Genomic DNA, 17,049 nt, shown 5'->3' with positions numbered 1-17,049 from the left:
AGAGAATTGCCCCCCTTAATGCCCCTCTTCTGAGCTGATCCCGAGGAAAAGAGGTTTTACACAAAAAAACCCGATGTGGACGGGGTCCCTCCAAAATCAATATGTAACCTCTGGAGAGGACTCCTCTGACCCAAAGGTCTGTGGTTGACCGAAACATCCCCACACAAAGGACATGTAAATAAAAGTTATAATCTTAAACCGCTTACACACTAGACGATAAGTTGGCCGATTTAACCGATATCGTTCATCGCGTCCAATATAGTCTAGTGTGTACGCGGTGAATGACCAACGCATGCTCGCTCCCGCAAGTCGCTGAAGAGGTCGTTCATCGCCTGAACATGCAGGCCAACCTGACGATATCGTCAGGTTGTGCATGTCCAGGGATGAGGGAGGGTTCCGGCACTGAACGATATCGTCAGGTTGTCCATGTCCAGGGATGAGGGAGGGTTCCGGCACTGAACGATATCGTCAGGTTGTGCATGTCCAGGGATGAGGGAGGGTGCCGGCACTGAATGATATAGTTAACGTCATTGAGCTTGGCACTGCAGGAGAAACACTAGACGAGATCGCTCATGGAGCATATGGTCTAGTGTGTACGCGGCATTCCAGGAGCTGCACTGACTTCTGCATGATATTGCTGCAGTGTCTCTGTATACTACTTTTGATGACTTAAAGTGAACTTTTAACTCATAAAATGCAGACAGCAATATCCATCCTCTTAATTCATTAGCAATATACCTGAGGCACTGATGCATGAGGTATAATCTATGCCTATGAGAAATCTGCTGTGCATGACTGCCACAGAATAACAGAGGGCTAACAAATGCAGAAAAAAAAAAAAAAAATGACGACATGTCATGTATCTCTATCAATCCTCCATGCATTACTCAGACACAATCCGTGCTCAAGACTGTGTCTGTTCACATAGGTATCAATGATCCCTACTGTACTGGCATCACTCCCAACTCTTCCACCTCATCACAGGGAAAATACTGGATAAAAAAAGCCTATTGTGCCCAAGACCTTAGTCTAAGGGGTCTATTTACTAAGCAGTGTTAGGAGACAGAGTGAAAAGTGATAAGAAAGTGATAAGGTGCCAGCCAATCAGCTCCCAACTGTCATTTTTCAAACACAGCCTGTGAGATGGCAGTTGGGAGCTGATTGGCTGGTACCTTATCACTTTTCACTTCTCCTAACACTGCTTAGTAAATAGACCCCTTAATATATGTATAAAAGTCTAACGATCTGGTTATGTACAAATAGATTAGGTTAGCTAGTGTTTCGGGATAGATGTATGTATCACATCGCACCAGGGCCGTAACTAGGTTGGTGCGACATGTGCCACGACATAAGGCACCACAGGGCAGGGGGCGCTGTTCAGGTCTGTCAATTTTATGTTTATAATCATTCTCACATGTAGCTTCCTTCTCTTCTACTCCCAGCATCTCCTGGCCTCCCCTATCATCTCCCTAGACAGCTACCCATCCCCCTGGACCCCCCCCCCCCAGCACCTTCAGTCACATACTCTTATTTAACACACACATTTCATCACTGCAGCCATTGGATTCACACTGTATTTGGCAGTGACATAAGGATAACAGTGGTAGAACGGGTTCGGTAGCCCTTCATCATCGTATGGGACGAATCAGATATGTCATGGACCTTCCCCATAAGGCCATGCCCCTGTTTTGGGCGCATGTCTTATGTCCTTATTTGGGAAGGGGGCGCCAATGCTCTTTCTGGCCCTGGGCACCAAAAAGTCTGTATCAGAGTGTTGGGAAACCTTTGGGACTCACCAGTAGTATTATGGGTACACTAGGGGGCTGTAGATTACCTCTGCAGAGGAGAATCAGGTCACACAGCACCTGCATAGACCGATTACACAGCCTGACCAATAAGATCACATGCTGAGGACTAGTCAGGTTAGGGAGAAGTCATCACCATCATGCAATCACCGGGTACCAGACTGCATAGAATGAAGAGCTGAGATGAGATCTGATACCACCCAGGTCAGTCCTCTAACATGGCAACCTACCAGTGAGAGAGGGAGCATGGTGCAAGGTCATAACCCACCAAGCTCACCGCAGCTCCAGGTGGCATAGGAACGGAGGCAGGGTTAGGTGTCCCGCCAGAAGACCCCCCTTATTTACTAAACACATGAGCAGCTGAAACAGGGTGTACTTCCCTTTCATGTACATCTCAATCATGTAGCCAGTCTACGAAATGAGTCAGAATCCTGACGCCAGCATCCGGACAGGGTTAAGGTACAGACACCTGTCTGTAAGTAGCCTATACCCTCCCCCTCCCCCTAATCCCCCCTCCCCGCAGCCTATCCCGAACTCTAACCCTAGTGCCTAATCCTAACCCCACTACTTAGTTGGGATGCTGGCGGTTGGGATGTTGGTGTCGGAATTCCAGCGTGGGCATCCCAACAGCCGGGATTTAAACTACATCCCCTGTAAAATACCTTTCTAACAGACAACACAATATAAAAGTTACTTATAAAAAGTAACTTGTTGTAGAAAAACTTCAATAGCTGCTTCAGCGACATTAATAAAGTGTCCGACTTCTGATCCTTCACTAAACTTTGACTTATGCGCTCCATACACAGGGCGTCGTAATTCCCCGATGCTGAACCATGGGCATCGATCGGCGATCCGCCGGGGAATCAGGGAAACTGTGCATGTTTCTCCCCGATCACCCCGAACTCAGACGTCAGGGGATCGGTGAATTGCGGCAATCAGTCGCAGATGTATGAGCCCCATTACATTTATGTATCTGGCAATCTAGCATTGACAGAAATATACAGGCCCTGCCGCGGCTCTGCTCTCTGCACAGAGTACTCACATGACAACCGTATGACGATACGTGCAAAGAACCCAGGAGGAACAGGCCCATCAAACCACACAGGCTCTGATGCCATCATTTGCCCTGACTCATTACTGTGCTGCGCTACAGTAATCGTTGGTGAGTTACAAAATAACAGATACCAGCAATTGTCACAGGTGGGGTTGGGACCAGACTTAATCTACACTTGACATGTCAAGCCCTGCTGTCCTGGCTGACCTTTCCCCCCCCTAAGGGAAATCATTGACCAGCTATTATTGGCAGGTCATCGGTCACAATCAAAGAGAGACTGCGTGCTGCTTCCTAACGCATAGATCCCCACAGCCTTTACATCTGGCCTGAGCCTGTATTCGGTTCCCATGTCACGGACTATATCGTATCTTGGCAAAATTACAGAAGGCTCTTCACACGGATCTATAGCTGCTGTCTGGACACGTCTGGAAGAGTTGAAGATGTCACGTTTATTATTACAGACAGAGAATGATGGTTCAGGTTCCCCGTGAAGCTCAGTGAAGGCCTCCTGTGATATTACTTGCTGGGTGGTGTAATTAATATATATATATATATATATATATATATATATATATATATATATATATATATATATATATATATAAATATATATATATATATATATATCTCTAATTTGAGGGGTCAGAAGGTGACTATAAATAGCATACACCTCATTTGTGATTCCTCATGCCCCCCACCAACGTTTTATATCCCCCAATACGATGCAGCACAGTGAGGCCTATACAGTAAAGCGGGTTCTTCATTAAAATCAAACGGTCACTGAAGCATGTGTGTATAGAAAGCTCTATACAGTATCACTGTAAACTATCCTGGATGTAAACAATATGAGTTCAAGCTATGCGCAACTGTGCACGTATCAGCCATATACAGCACGGGCCGACAAGCCGGTTTTGATGTGCGCCCCTTGCCTGCTTCTGCCTAATGCTAACAGAGTTCACAGCTAAAAAGCACAGAACTTGTAATCTTCATTATCCTGAGATAGGACACAGCCCTCACATCATTCTAAAAGAGATCTTTGGTTTGTGTCACCAAAAGATGGCGTGCAACAAAGAAAAAGAACAAAAAAAGAACCAATATCACTGATGTGTAAAGCTTGGCTTTGTAATTAATAGTTACGGGCGCACTACATCCCTGACCACTACATAAATCAGAACACGTACAGAAAATGACAACGGAGGAGGTGCAGGATTGAGACAGAGGGCATGGGGAGTACTGCTCCCGTCTAGAGGGAGACTATTGGAGCCAGTGGGGGTAGTCGGTTGAGATGCGATACCGGTCGACAATAAGACAAATCGACATTCAGAATGTGTTGACCTTCTGAATGTCAACAGCAAAAAAAGAAAAAAGAAAAATTGGCATGGTCATTAGGTCAACCACTGTGTAGACATGTATTTAGGTCAACATTTTACATACATGTGCATACATACGTTCAGATTTTCTGTCAGATCTGAACGATAATGATTTTAAAAATCGTTCATAGCTAATGTCAGATAACGATATCTGACATATGATGTGTGTGCAGTCAGATTTGGACGATTTTCATTCATTTTAATACAGTCTTAAATCGTTCAAATCGTTGGTAAAATCGTTCATTGTTAATCTGACAGTGTGTATGCACCATTAGGTACAGTGGGGAATAAGTAGTAGATGGAAGTTAAAAAAGGAGAAGCACAAGAGGGTAGAGGGCCCTGCTCGTAAGAGCTTACATTCTAAAGGGGAGGGATATATACACACACACACATATATATATATATATATATATATATATCTTGTATACATACACACACACACATATATATATTGTGTGTGATGCGTCATGAACATAAATACCCCCCCCCACTAAGATAAGAGGAAAGTAGTACTCCCAATAGAACGAATGCCACATTTTCCACCATAAGATCATGAATATAGTACCTCTAGCACAAATACCACAGCACAAGGCTGTACAATTACTAGGAGCCAGAGCAGCCACTCTAATGAGAACGCACTTTAAAATTTACTAGTGTTGTATAACAGACCCTATTCCAAGTTCCACACACACAGCGCGGTACGGAGATCCTCCTCCTCTCATTATATTCCACAGCGCCATACAGTCAGCGCATGCCTCAGCGGAGCGTACAACCTAATTTAATCAGCCACAGACACAAAGCCTGGACTGTGGGAAGGAACCCAAATGAAAGGAAGAACGCACAAACTTTATGCAGTCAGTACCTTGGATGGAAACCCCAACATTGCAAGGCAGCAATGCTAACCATCGTACAACCATGCTGCCATGTCTACACTGCAAATTACAATGCAAAGAGGTATCTTATACTTCAAACAGATATGTGATGGACGCAACAGCGTAATTGGAGAGTATTATCCTTTTTTCTTCAAAATAACATGTTTTCATTACAGAAAGTGACTTCTTTTTTAATACATCAGACCAAACAGCAATTGGGTATTGACAACGGATTGGCCAGAAGTCAGACACTAACGAGTAAGTTTAAGTTTTTGTTTCTTACACATTTTTAATATGAATCAGACAATCTCGTATAACACCCTAGCAGGTTCCTACATTCCAATCAACAGCCCCTTATTATAGGGTTCAGTATTAAGTGTAAGATCTGTCTGGATTTATCAAAGTATGCAGCATATGTGACTGACATGGAAATCAGACACTTTGTTTCTACCCCCCTTCGCGCCCGATGGAGCTATTCAATTGTTGCTCCTGTCAGGCGCGATCAGCTGCCAGCGCACTCCATTTCAGCTCGCAACCCCAGCGGGGTGCGAGCTGAAATGTGCGAAAGGTGACCTGTTTGGGCGCCCAAACATCACTTTTCGCGGTCGCGCCCAGCACTTTGGTCGGGGGTAGCTGCTTTACGCGGCTAAACCCGACCACTTTGGGTGCGAAAAACGGCAGCAATTGAATAGCGGCCCGCGATCTCCTGTCATTTTATACGGGAGATCCAGACTGTGTAAACAATTGAATTCCGCCCTTTGCATCTATATCAGAACAGGTACATGTATATACGGGCATGGACATGAGAGCTTTTGTGTGGTTTTGTTTGTTTTTTTTGGGTAATGTCTATGTCTTGGTAGACAAAAATGCTAAAGAGTCCATTACTGCTTATCTGAGGTATTCCCCTACTATCAAGGTGCTTTCTGCTGTAACCGACTGTTGTACATTCCATCGCTGACCAGTTTCAATAGGAGTCATGTGGCATAGCTAGACAACGTTTGCTTACCAGGGATAAATGAGCAAGAGCAATACTTGCAAAAAACTAAATTACTGCATTTACTCATCTGAAAGCTGCAATCCTACATATTTTATTTTCATTTTCCTTTAAATAGCAAAGTGATGTACTTTTTAAGCATGCACTTCTTAGCTGACCTCCTACTAAGCAATATCTCCTTTACAAAATCTCTCAGGGGGAAAGGCAAGTTCAGCTGTCTATCACTCACGGGCTCACCGCTCTTAAGGTGCCCACACACATACCGACTTGCTCCCAATCAGCCAATGTACACGATTTCCCCTGAACTCTCCCCAGGCAGTCGTGGTCACGATTTGGAGTTAAAAATGTCCAATCTGACTTAAGATCCATCGTGCAGCCAGTGCATTGTATCCCAGATTGGCTAATCTGCCCTACAGCACGGCAGATCTGAAGATGCGATGTACGACGAGCGGGGACGCGCATCGGCATCGTGATCAAGTGTAGAAACTCACGATTTGGTCATTTTTTACATGATCTGTCGCCACGATTCGTCGAAATCGGCCAAATTGGATGAAAAGTCGGTATGTGTGTGGGCACCTTTAGAATGTCATGTGATGGCAGAAAGGGGGGGGGGTATGGGGGAGAGGAAGGATTTGACAGAGCAGGCTGAGCTCAGATGGGTGTTCCAAAGCTTCTCTGCTCTTTACATCCTGTGCCATGTGACTGTGGTTGCTATGGCTGCGATATAACAGTGGAAGCTTTGCAGGATTATAAATCATTGATAATACCCTGAGGAAACAAACCAAGTAAAAAACGGTAATTACCAAGTTCCCTCTTTACAACGTATCAGTGATTTAGTTGCTTTTTCACTAGAAGCCACTTGTTTTTACTTCCTGGTGAATGCATTTAATAGCGCAAACAATGTCTGGATGATAAAAAATATATATATTTTTCAATGGACTGAAATGTATTATGCAGTTTAGCCTCCTAATGCCACTTAAAGTGATATATGTAACAGCCACTAAATGCTCTATTTATAAGCTGTTATTTGTAACTTTTACACTTTAAGAACAAGAAAAAGGAACACGTAACATACAGTACACCAACAAAGGACTCTCAAAGACACAGCAAATCCTAAATACATTTTTTTTTTTTTACAAGTTAAGCTACAAAGGCTTCTATGAAAATAGTTTATGCACCAAATCACCAGTATCACAACCACTGAAATAAAAGTTCTCCCAGTCTGCACCCACTGCCAGATGGGGAGGAAATGATGCAGATACTCTGCAGACTAACATCAGTCCTAGCAATAGTACCACCAGACCACCCGCAGAACTGCTGACAAAGGTATGCATAGTGCTCTGCAATTGCGCAAGTGCCTTTGTCTCTGATGCGGAAAACGATGCACACAACCACAAAGCGTCCAGGGTCTTAGAAAAAGATAACAGCTGGCGTCTATATTTTGTTGGGTAATTTTAGGTTACAAGGCTTTCCAAGCTTCTCCAAATGGTAAGCGGGCTCCTAAATGCTACCTGATTCTGGCCACCTCTATAAATAAATGCTTACAGTCACTGAGGTGCAACCCTGCACAATTAGTCATACAGATGTGTCCTCATAACCTCTAGCCTAAATACGCCATACAGCACGACTTGCCTGGCGGGACTGAGCCATCAAGTCCTGTACAACTCTGCTAGCATCGGGGGTCTCTTTACCGAAAATGCAATGTGACCAGGCCGCACCAGCAGACTGTGCGGATTAATGTGATATGTGACACTTGTATATCTGTGTGCACCTGAGCCTGTATATGAAGCACAACGGAACTTGGAATGAAAAAAGCTGCGGCCGCTACATTGTAGCACTTCCTTCCTATGCAGATTCAGAGACTCAGTCGCACACAGATAAACCAGTGTCGCATATGAAATTAATCAGCAGAGTCTGCTGGTGTGTCCTAATCGCATAGCAATGTGACAGACGCATTTTCTACAGAAAAAAAAAAAAACATACACAAAACAAAAGCTAGGAGCGTCTAATGGGACCTGGCGCGCCGAGAGGGTTTTTTTTAGCGCGACTGCAGCAAAGATGTGCGAGAACACATAGAAACATCACATGCAAGGACAAAAGGAGAGTGTAAGTGTGTGTGTATATATATATATATATATATATATATATATATAGGGCGATTCAATTCAACGTGAATTGAAAAGCGCTATTCAATTCAGTAGTCTGAGATTGCCGGTTATCGCGGCTTAACAAGGCCAAAGTGCCGGGTGCGCGGCGCTAAGCAGAAAAACAGCAGCGCCGCCCCCGGCACTTTGGTTGGATTTCTCCTCGCATCCCAGGGGGGGGGTGCAGGAAAAAATCCTTAGCCCTCCCCAAACAGCACACTGAATTGAAAAGCTCCGGGAGCTCGCTCTCGGCGCTATTCGATTCGCATTGAATAGCTCCCATAGATAAGATAGATATACACATACTGCAGAATCTGGCTCTCCCATAGTATACCAGGTGCCAGCACAGAACGCTTAATTAAAATCCATTGGTGGTGCAGCACTCCTGATCCATAGAAACATATCACACTGGCCGCATACTGGTATATATCAACTTTTCAGCGTCTTTATCTAGTGTGCATTTTAGTTTAGGTTTTAGTATTTAGGTTATCCTGATGAAAGTGCCACACTAAATATAGGCACTGAAACGCTGATATATACCAGTATGCGGGCAGTGTGATATGTTTCTATGGACCAGGAGTGCTGCACCACCGATGGATACACAAACAGTAGAGGCTCAGCAGATACTGTGGAATTACGAAACAGATTATACAAAGTGCATGTTAAGCTCTGACGAGAGAGAGAGAGAGAGAGAGAGAGAGAGAGAGAGAGAGAGAGAGAGAGAGAGAGAGAGAGAGAGAGAGATAGTTCTGTCCTCCACCCGCGGAATGCAGTGTCCCGCAGGGTAGGGGAAGCGGCACAGCAGCGGTCACCGCCATCCATTCCAAGTGAACGCGGCGTTCGGGGGTGGCCCAGCATGTCTAAGAGTGACGAAAAGGGGACGTGGCATGAAGTCAGGCCCCCTTTTCGGGCACGCAGAAGTGCCTGTGCTCTAGGTCCGGTGGCAGACAGGGTGCCGGACCTAGAGTGAACACACACACACATATATATATATATATATATATATATATATATATAGACACGCCCCCTTTTCCGATGACCGCGCCCCCATCTCTAGCTCCGGCGCCCTGCCTCCCGCCGGAGCTAGAAGGAACACTAATAAATATATCTATACATCTATATACATACATACACACACAGTAACTTGTTGATAGCACTCCCCAATATCAAACTAAACAAAACATTTAATTGGGAATCATTTTCAATACAATGTATTAATAACATTACTTAAAAGCGCTTCTAAAGGTTTACATTTTTACAGAAATTTAAAACCCCTTTTACACACACCTGGAAATCCCAGGTTGATGCACGTGAACGCGCATCAACCCGGGATTTTTGTCAATGTAAATGGATCCAACCTGGTAAGCTTGCAGAGTGGGCTACGGGTCATCCCGTGTTGCCCTTCAGTGTAAACTTCGTGATCTGGGCCACGATCACCCAGATCGTGCTGCATGCTGCCCGATTGGCCAACTTCAATGGCGCTTGGAGATGACATCATCTCCAAGCGTCCACAGCAGTGCAATGCCGGGTCACTGGAGATCCGGCTCTGGTGTGGCTGGTTACAGCGATGCTTTGAGATGACATCTCCAAGCGTCCATTGCAGTGCAATGCAGGAAGAGACGAGTCACTGTAGACCTGGCTCCGGTGTGGCCGGCTTCAGCCAAGCGTCCACTGCAATGCCGGAAGGGCCGGGTCACTGCAGACTCGGGTCCGGTGTGAACGGTACCGACCCGGGCTGTGCCGCGATCTAATAGGGGGACTGATCCGGGATGGAAACTTGTTTCAAATCCCAGGTCAGACCCGGGACTTTGGTGTAAAAGGGGTATTAGAGAAAAATACATTACTCCAACAACAGTTGAACCATGGTTTACAAACCAAAATCATTTTATCCTCTGTTAAACTTACTTTCCTTCCCCTAACTATTGGCATAGCCGGAATCCCACTATAACGGTTCCACAAGATCAGAGTTCCCAAAGACTTATTAATAACCAGAAACTTCCATCCACCCTAAGCACCAACCCGATCGACAACCCACTGGTCACGGGCTAAACACCCTGGTTAGGGGGCCCACTCTAATAAATCTCCCACAGCACCGATAGTCAGAAGCTAAGATACAAGCGCCGTGGTTCAAAGTTAGGGAACCAATGGCGAGTCACCGGCCTGACCAGAAATCCTTCAACCCATAATACAGATATAGTTGTGCTTCATAATTGCAATTCTTAGGGGTGAAAAATTCTAAGTTGCCACAATTCTGGCTGAGCAAGTATGAGCCATATACGGTACTGCCGACATCTCATGTTTTCCTGCTCACCTCCTTGGGGCGCGAGGCAGAACTTGCACTGTGGATGGACGCTATGTTCTGCTCTAAAATGGCAAATCCCGTCCATCGTGCTGAACACAATTTCCCCCTGGTTGCCACCTGAGCAAACAGCAATATTACAAGTAATAAAAAGTATATATCATAGCAATACACTATAATCAGTCCCGGGAGTAAGAAGAAACAAAGCTTGGAAATCCTTATTATACATCTTCTAGGGCGAAATGCGGTAACATTATTACTTGCTCTCGACATCCAAGATCTGTGTAAGCAATCTGGATAATGATGACATTAGTCACAAAACACACATAGGCACAAACACACTCAAAGTTAAGTCTTGAGGTTTTATTGGCTCGGAAAATGTGTCTGGCTCCTGCTGCAGTTAAATTACTTACAGGTGACTATTGCCCTGACACCCCAACGCTTGTGTGCTTTTGCAACAGAAAGATCATTGTGGTTTATAAAGCAGCATGGTCTATAACAGCCGGCTGACCTGTGGGAAGAAAAATATAGATACAACCCCCTCCCCCCAGTTCCCTGTGTGAGTTAAGATTACTAGTGAGGCTTTACAACACAAAAGATCAATAACACTTGAGTGTAAATAATCCCCAGAAAGTGAATAAACCATCAAACAAAATAGATTGAACTGTGCCATTGGCAAAGCCCTGTAAAAGTAAGTGGGCGACCAATGTTTTGGGCACCTGTAGTACCAGTCTAAAGTGACGGGAGCTATTCAATTGTTTGCTTGTTCTAGCCCCACGCTGGTCACAATGACTGTGTTGTTATTGCACACAAAATGCACAGGACTGGCAGCGTAAAGAGACTTCACCCATGCTCAGAGCCAGTTCAGGCTTGCCGCAGTTAAGGCGCCTACAAAGCCCTACTTTGGGCGAATTTCTGTTCGCACATCAGAAAAGTGCGAGCAGAAATTTGCATTAAGTGATGGACGCCCAAAACAACACTGTCAGTATTCACAGTATAAAGTCACAGGGGGCGACTCAAACGTTTTTTTGGGCGTGATAATTAATGAGCGCCCAGTTTGATATTCAATTGTTCTGGGCGCTCATTCATTATTGCACTCTTGGCCGCCTAAAAAACGAGGTTTAGCCGGCTAAACCCGTCTTAATTTCTTGTTAGGGCGCGCTATCTGCGGTTAGCGCGCCCTAACCAGGGTGTTTCAGACAGCACTCCCTGACAGTGCAACAACTGAATTGCTCTGTCGGGCGACTTAAAAAAAAAAAGCTGCCGGCAGAACATTTGAAATCGCCCCCACAGAATTGGTACTAATAGAAACTATTTACACTGTGTGGGATTTACAAAATGAATAATGTAGTTACTGAAAAGGTGGACCCTAAACTAACAGAAGGCATAAGGAATCGCAGTCAAACAATGAAGCACAAAAAAAAAAATAAGTTTCCAACTAAAGCACATGCCACAGTGAGTAAATACACAATGCAGGGCAAACACTAATTATACAGAGCATTATGCACACAAGCTTCCTCCACTCACCAATGTGTGGTGTATTACATAAACAATTGTTTCATTTAGGATACCGGATACCTTGCTCCGTAAATACCTTCTGTATAAAAATGACCACTCCTGGTTAGATGGTAAGTTCAGAAATAAAGGTGCGTACACACTGGGCGATAAAGTGGACAACTGAACGATAACGATATCGTTATCGTTCAGTCGTCCACTTTATCGTCCATTTTTAAGCCCAAAAAGATGAACGATAACAACGACGCGCGTTCCCGCGGGTCGTTCGTCATCATCGTTCATCGGGCTGAGATGCAGGCCAACCAGGTTGCTGCATGTCAGGGAATGGGGGAGAGAGCCCGGCGCTGAACGATATCGTTAATGATATCGTTCAGAGGCTGTGCTCAATGTCATAAACGACATTGAGCACAGCCTGCCGGGGACACACTAGACGATATCGCTCAGGGACCTCTCCATGCATCAAAACAGGGAACCCTGAAGATAGCCCAGTCAAAATAGCCCAGCATTCAACGCAAATGCAGGAATAACACTGATCAGGGGAAAACGCACTATTTATCCAATTTCATGGTTTATCCAGCTGTCACGTTGGATACTGGTATGTAATCACCAACTTGTTTTGTAGGTAAAAAAAACAAAAAACAAATCATCCTTATTTCAAGTTGGATTTTAGCTTTCTTCTGCAGAGAATCCAGCTGTCTCTATATAGTATGGACGCATGGGTTATTGTAGAGGCCATTGCGTGTGGCGCTGCATAGACTTCAACATGCGGTGAACGCGACATGGGTGAATCACAGAATAGGTGACCGTTGTGAGAATCGCACGGCTAGCACAGGATCGCTATTTCAATCTACGATGTCCATGCTACATCAATCTTCCGCAACGCCAGCCACAAATGCCGACACTTGGCATACAGCAATTTGGCCACCCAAGTTGGGACCAAACTGGATAGGCCCTTTAGGACTCTGTGTGAGCTGCTGTCCTCTGTCGGCATCACCTGGGCCCGTTATGCTTGGTACACACAATATGATGTGCCATAGCTGGATACACACAACACAATGAAACAATATATTCCGCAGGCCGTACACTCTACACAATCCGGTGTATAGGTGCCCACACACATACCGACTTTTCATCCAATTTGGCCGATTTCGACGAATCGTGATGACAGATCATGTAAAATATGGCCAAATCGTGAGTTTCTACTCTTGATCACAATGCCGATGCGTGTCCCCGCTCGTCGTACCTCGCATCTTCAGATCTGCCGTGCTGTAGGGCAGATTAGCCAATCTGGGATACAATGCACTGGCTGCAAGATAGATCTTAAGTCAGATTGGACATTTTTAACTCCAAATCGTGACCACGACTGCCTGGGGAGAGTTCAGGGGAAATCGTGTACATCGGCTGATTGGGAGCAAGTCGGTATGTGTGTGGGCACCTTATGACCGCCGATAAATTGTTCCATGCTGTATTTAGCAGTATGGAGTCGTTCATTGCATTGTGCCATCTGCTGTGATGAGTGACCATGGTGCACGCATAATCAGGCGTACGCACTATACAAACCGTATGATATATTGTTCCAATCCGCGGCGGAACAAAGTATCACAAGACGAATCGCATAGTGTGTACCCAGCTTTGGAGTGGTTGGAAGTTGACTGCACAATCCAGCCAATAGAGATCTGCTCATCTTTCAACTCCATTTGCCATTAGATCTGACGATAATCTGGTAAGGATCGATTGGATCGTCATCAAGTATTAGGGTCACTTTAGGACAACATATGCTGTGAAATCAGGCCAACAGGCTGACATCTCTGCTGTAATCGCAGCATGTGGACGGCATATCTGTGTGTGTGTTACGGTGCCTTTTTGTTGTTGTTTTTAAAATAAATAAAATATTGTGGCTAATTTCTCCAATACTAACATCTGCAGCAGGATCCCCCACTACACAAGGTGACGTCCTAAAATGGCACCCCGCTCGGCACTCCCCCACAGGATGGGGCCTCGCTCCCCGCCCGAACCCCACGCGCTCCCCCCCCCTGGGATGGAGCCCCACTCCACGCGCTCCCCCTGCCCCCCTGGGATGGAGCCCCACTCCACGCGCTCCCCCCCCTGGGATGGAGCCCCACTCCACGCGCTCTCCCCCCCCCCTGGGATGGAGCCCCACTCCACGCGCTCCCCCTGCCCCCCTGGGATGGAACCCCACTCCACGCGCTCCCCCTGCCCCCCTGGGATGGAACCCCACTCCACGCGCTCCCCCTGCCCCCCTGGGATGGAACCCCACTCCACGCGCTCCCCCTGCCCCCCTGGGATGGAGCCCCACTCCACGCGCTCCCCCTGCCCCCCTGGGATGGAGCCCCACTCCACGCGCTCCCCCTGCCCCCCTGGGATGGAGCCCCACTCCACGCGCTCCCCCTGCCCCCCTGGGATGGAGCCCCACTCCACGCGCTCCCCCTGCCCCCCTGGGATGGAGCCCCACTCCACGCGCTCCCCCTGCCCCCCTGGGATGGAGCCCCACTCCACGCGCTCCCCCTGCCCCCCTGGGATGGAGCCACACTCCACGCGCTCCCCCTGCCCCCCCTGAGATGGAGCCCCACTCCACGCGCTCCCCCCCCCCCCCCCCTGGGATGGAGCACCACTCCACACGCTCCCCCTGGGATGGAGTTCCAACTCCCCACCTGGGATGGAACCCATACTCCACACCGGGCACCTACGCGAGATGGAACCCCACCTCGTTGCCGGGCACCCACCTGGGATGGAGCCCCACTTCCTACAGGGCGCCCACCTGGGATTGAACATCCACTCTCGAGATGAAAAGTCAATACCCGAAAGGCGTCCACCTGGGATTAAACCCCCACTCCCTGTCAGGAGCCTTGGATTGAACCCCACTCCAAACTAGTAAAATGTTAGACACAATAATGGACAGAGCCCCCTGTCCAACAAAGTGATGTGCAGATTACCTACCTCCTGGAACAGACCCCCTCCCCACTACAGACCCCCACCATGGGCATGTTCACCACCACTCGATCACGCACACTGAGAGACTCCTTTGCCCCTCACCCTGGCAGCAGGCACTCTGCTCCCTCACCCAGCACAGCCCCCTCCTCTTCCTCGCCGGGCCCAGTGAGGCCTGCACCCTCTGCTGCTCCCCGGGCTGAGTCCTGTGCACACCGGCTACTTACCACCTGGCTCGGTGACAGCTCCAGAGCGAGGGTCGGGACGCATATACGAAGGCCGGGAGCTGCAGGCCCGATTCACGGCAACATGGCGAGGAGGAGATCGGCGGCGGCCCGACTGCTGGTACTGGTACACCTCCTCCGCCTCCTCCCCCTAGTGCGCACTGCAGCCTGGGAGAGAGAGGGAGGGAAGCTGGGCACCTCCTCCATGCAGCCTGAGCCTCCACCTGAGGGGGAGACACCCTCAGCCTCACTGTCCTCCTGACCTCACTCACTGATACTCCATGCAGGTTCACTCTCACACTACATTCCATCATAATACAGGGTCACACTACACTCCATCATACAGTAACACAGGTACTCCTCTCTGCAGGCTCACACTGCACTCCATCATACAGTAACACAGGTACTCCTCTCTGCAGGCTCACACTGCACTCCATCATACAGTAACACAGGTACTCCTCTCTGCAGGGTCACACTGCACTCCATCATACAGTAACACAGGTACTCCCCTCTGCAGGGTCACACTACACTCCATCATACAGTAACACAGGTACTCCTCTCTGCAGGGTCACACTACACTCCATCATACAGTAACACAGGTACTCCTCTCTGCAGGGTCACACTACACTCCATCATACATTAACACAGGTACTCCTCTCTGCAGGCTCACACTGCACTCCATCATACAGTAACACAGGTACTCCTCTCTGCAGGCTCACACTGCACTCCATCATACAGTAACACAGGTACTCCTCTCTGCAGGGTCACACTGCACTCCATCATACAGTAACACAGGTACTCCCCTCTGCAGGGTCACACTACACTCCATCATACAGTAACACAGGTACTCCTCTCTGCAGGGTCACACTACACTCCATCATACAGTAACACAGGTACTCCTCTCTGCAGGGTCACACTACACTCCATCATACATTAACACAGGTACTCCTCTCTGCAGGCTCACACTGCACTCCATCATACAGTAACACAGGTACTCCACTGCAGGGTCACACTGCACTACTTCATACAGTAACACAGGTACTCCTCTCTGCAGGGTCACACTACACTCCATCATACAGTAACACAGGTACTCCTCTCTGCAGGCTCACACTGCACTCCATCATACAGTAACACAGGTACTCCTCTCTGCAGGCTCACACTGCACTCCATCATACAGTAACACAGGTACTCCTCTCTGCAGGCTCACACTGCACTCCATCATACAGTAACACAGGTACTCCTCTCTGCAGGCTCACACTGCACTCCATCATACAGTAACACAGTACTCCTCTCTGCAGGCTCACACTGCACTCCATCATACAGTAACACAGGTACTCCTCTCTGCAGGGTCACACTGCACTCCATCATACAGTAACACAGGTACTCCCCTCTGCAGGGTCACACTACACTCCATCATACAGTAACACAGGTACTCCTCTCTGCAGGGTCACACTACACTCCATCATACAGTAACACAGGTACTCCTCTCTGCAGGGTCACACTACACTCCATCATACATTAACACAGGTACTCCTCTCTGCAGGCTCACACTGCACTCCATCATACAGTAACACAGGTACTCCACTGCAGGGTCACACTGCACTACTTCATACAGTAACACAGGTACTCCTCTCTGCAGGGTCACACTACACTCCATCATACAGTAACACAGGTACTCCTCTCTGCAGGGTCACACTGCACTCCATCATACAGTAACACAGGTACTCCCCTCTGCAGGGTCACACTGCACTACTTCATACAGTAACACAGGTACTCCTCTCTGCAGGGTCACACTACACTCCATCATACATTAACACAGGTAC

At 47.4% G+C, this 17,049-nt stretch overlaps 1 protein-coding gene across 5 annotated transcripts in view; it reads right to left on the bottom strand.

The window, feature by feature from the left end:
* Window positions 1-15,387, bottom strand: part of PUM2 (pumilio RNA binding family member 2) — a 79,670-nt gene extending 64,283 nt beyond the window's left edge. For 4 of the 5 annotated variants that reach the window (XM_088480283.1, XM_088480281.1, XM_088480284.1 and 1 more), the window contains exon 1: window positions 15,230-15,387. The gene's annotated coding sequence lies outside the window, so the exon portion shown is untranslated. The remainder of the gene's footprint in view (window positions 1-15,229) is intronic. The other variant, XM_088480280.1, reaches the window with a different exon arrangement.
* Window positions 15,388-17,049: the final 1,662 nt, after the last annotated feature.

The sequence above is a fragment of the Taudactylus pleione genome, unplaced genomic scaffold, assembly GCF_031769625.1.
Source record: "Taudactylus pleione unplaced genomic scaffold, aTauple2 ptg000252l, whole genome shotgun sequence".
Lineage (NCBI taxonomy): Eukaryota > Metazoa > Chordata > Amphibia > Anura > Myobatrachidae > Taudactylus > Taudactylus pleione.
The sequence above is the reverse complement of the archived record's forward strand: the minus strand, read 5'-3'. Positions and strand labels throughout refer to the sequence as shown.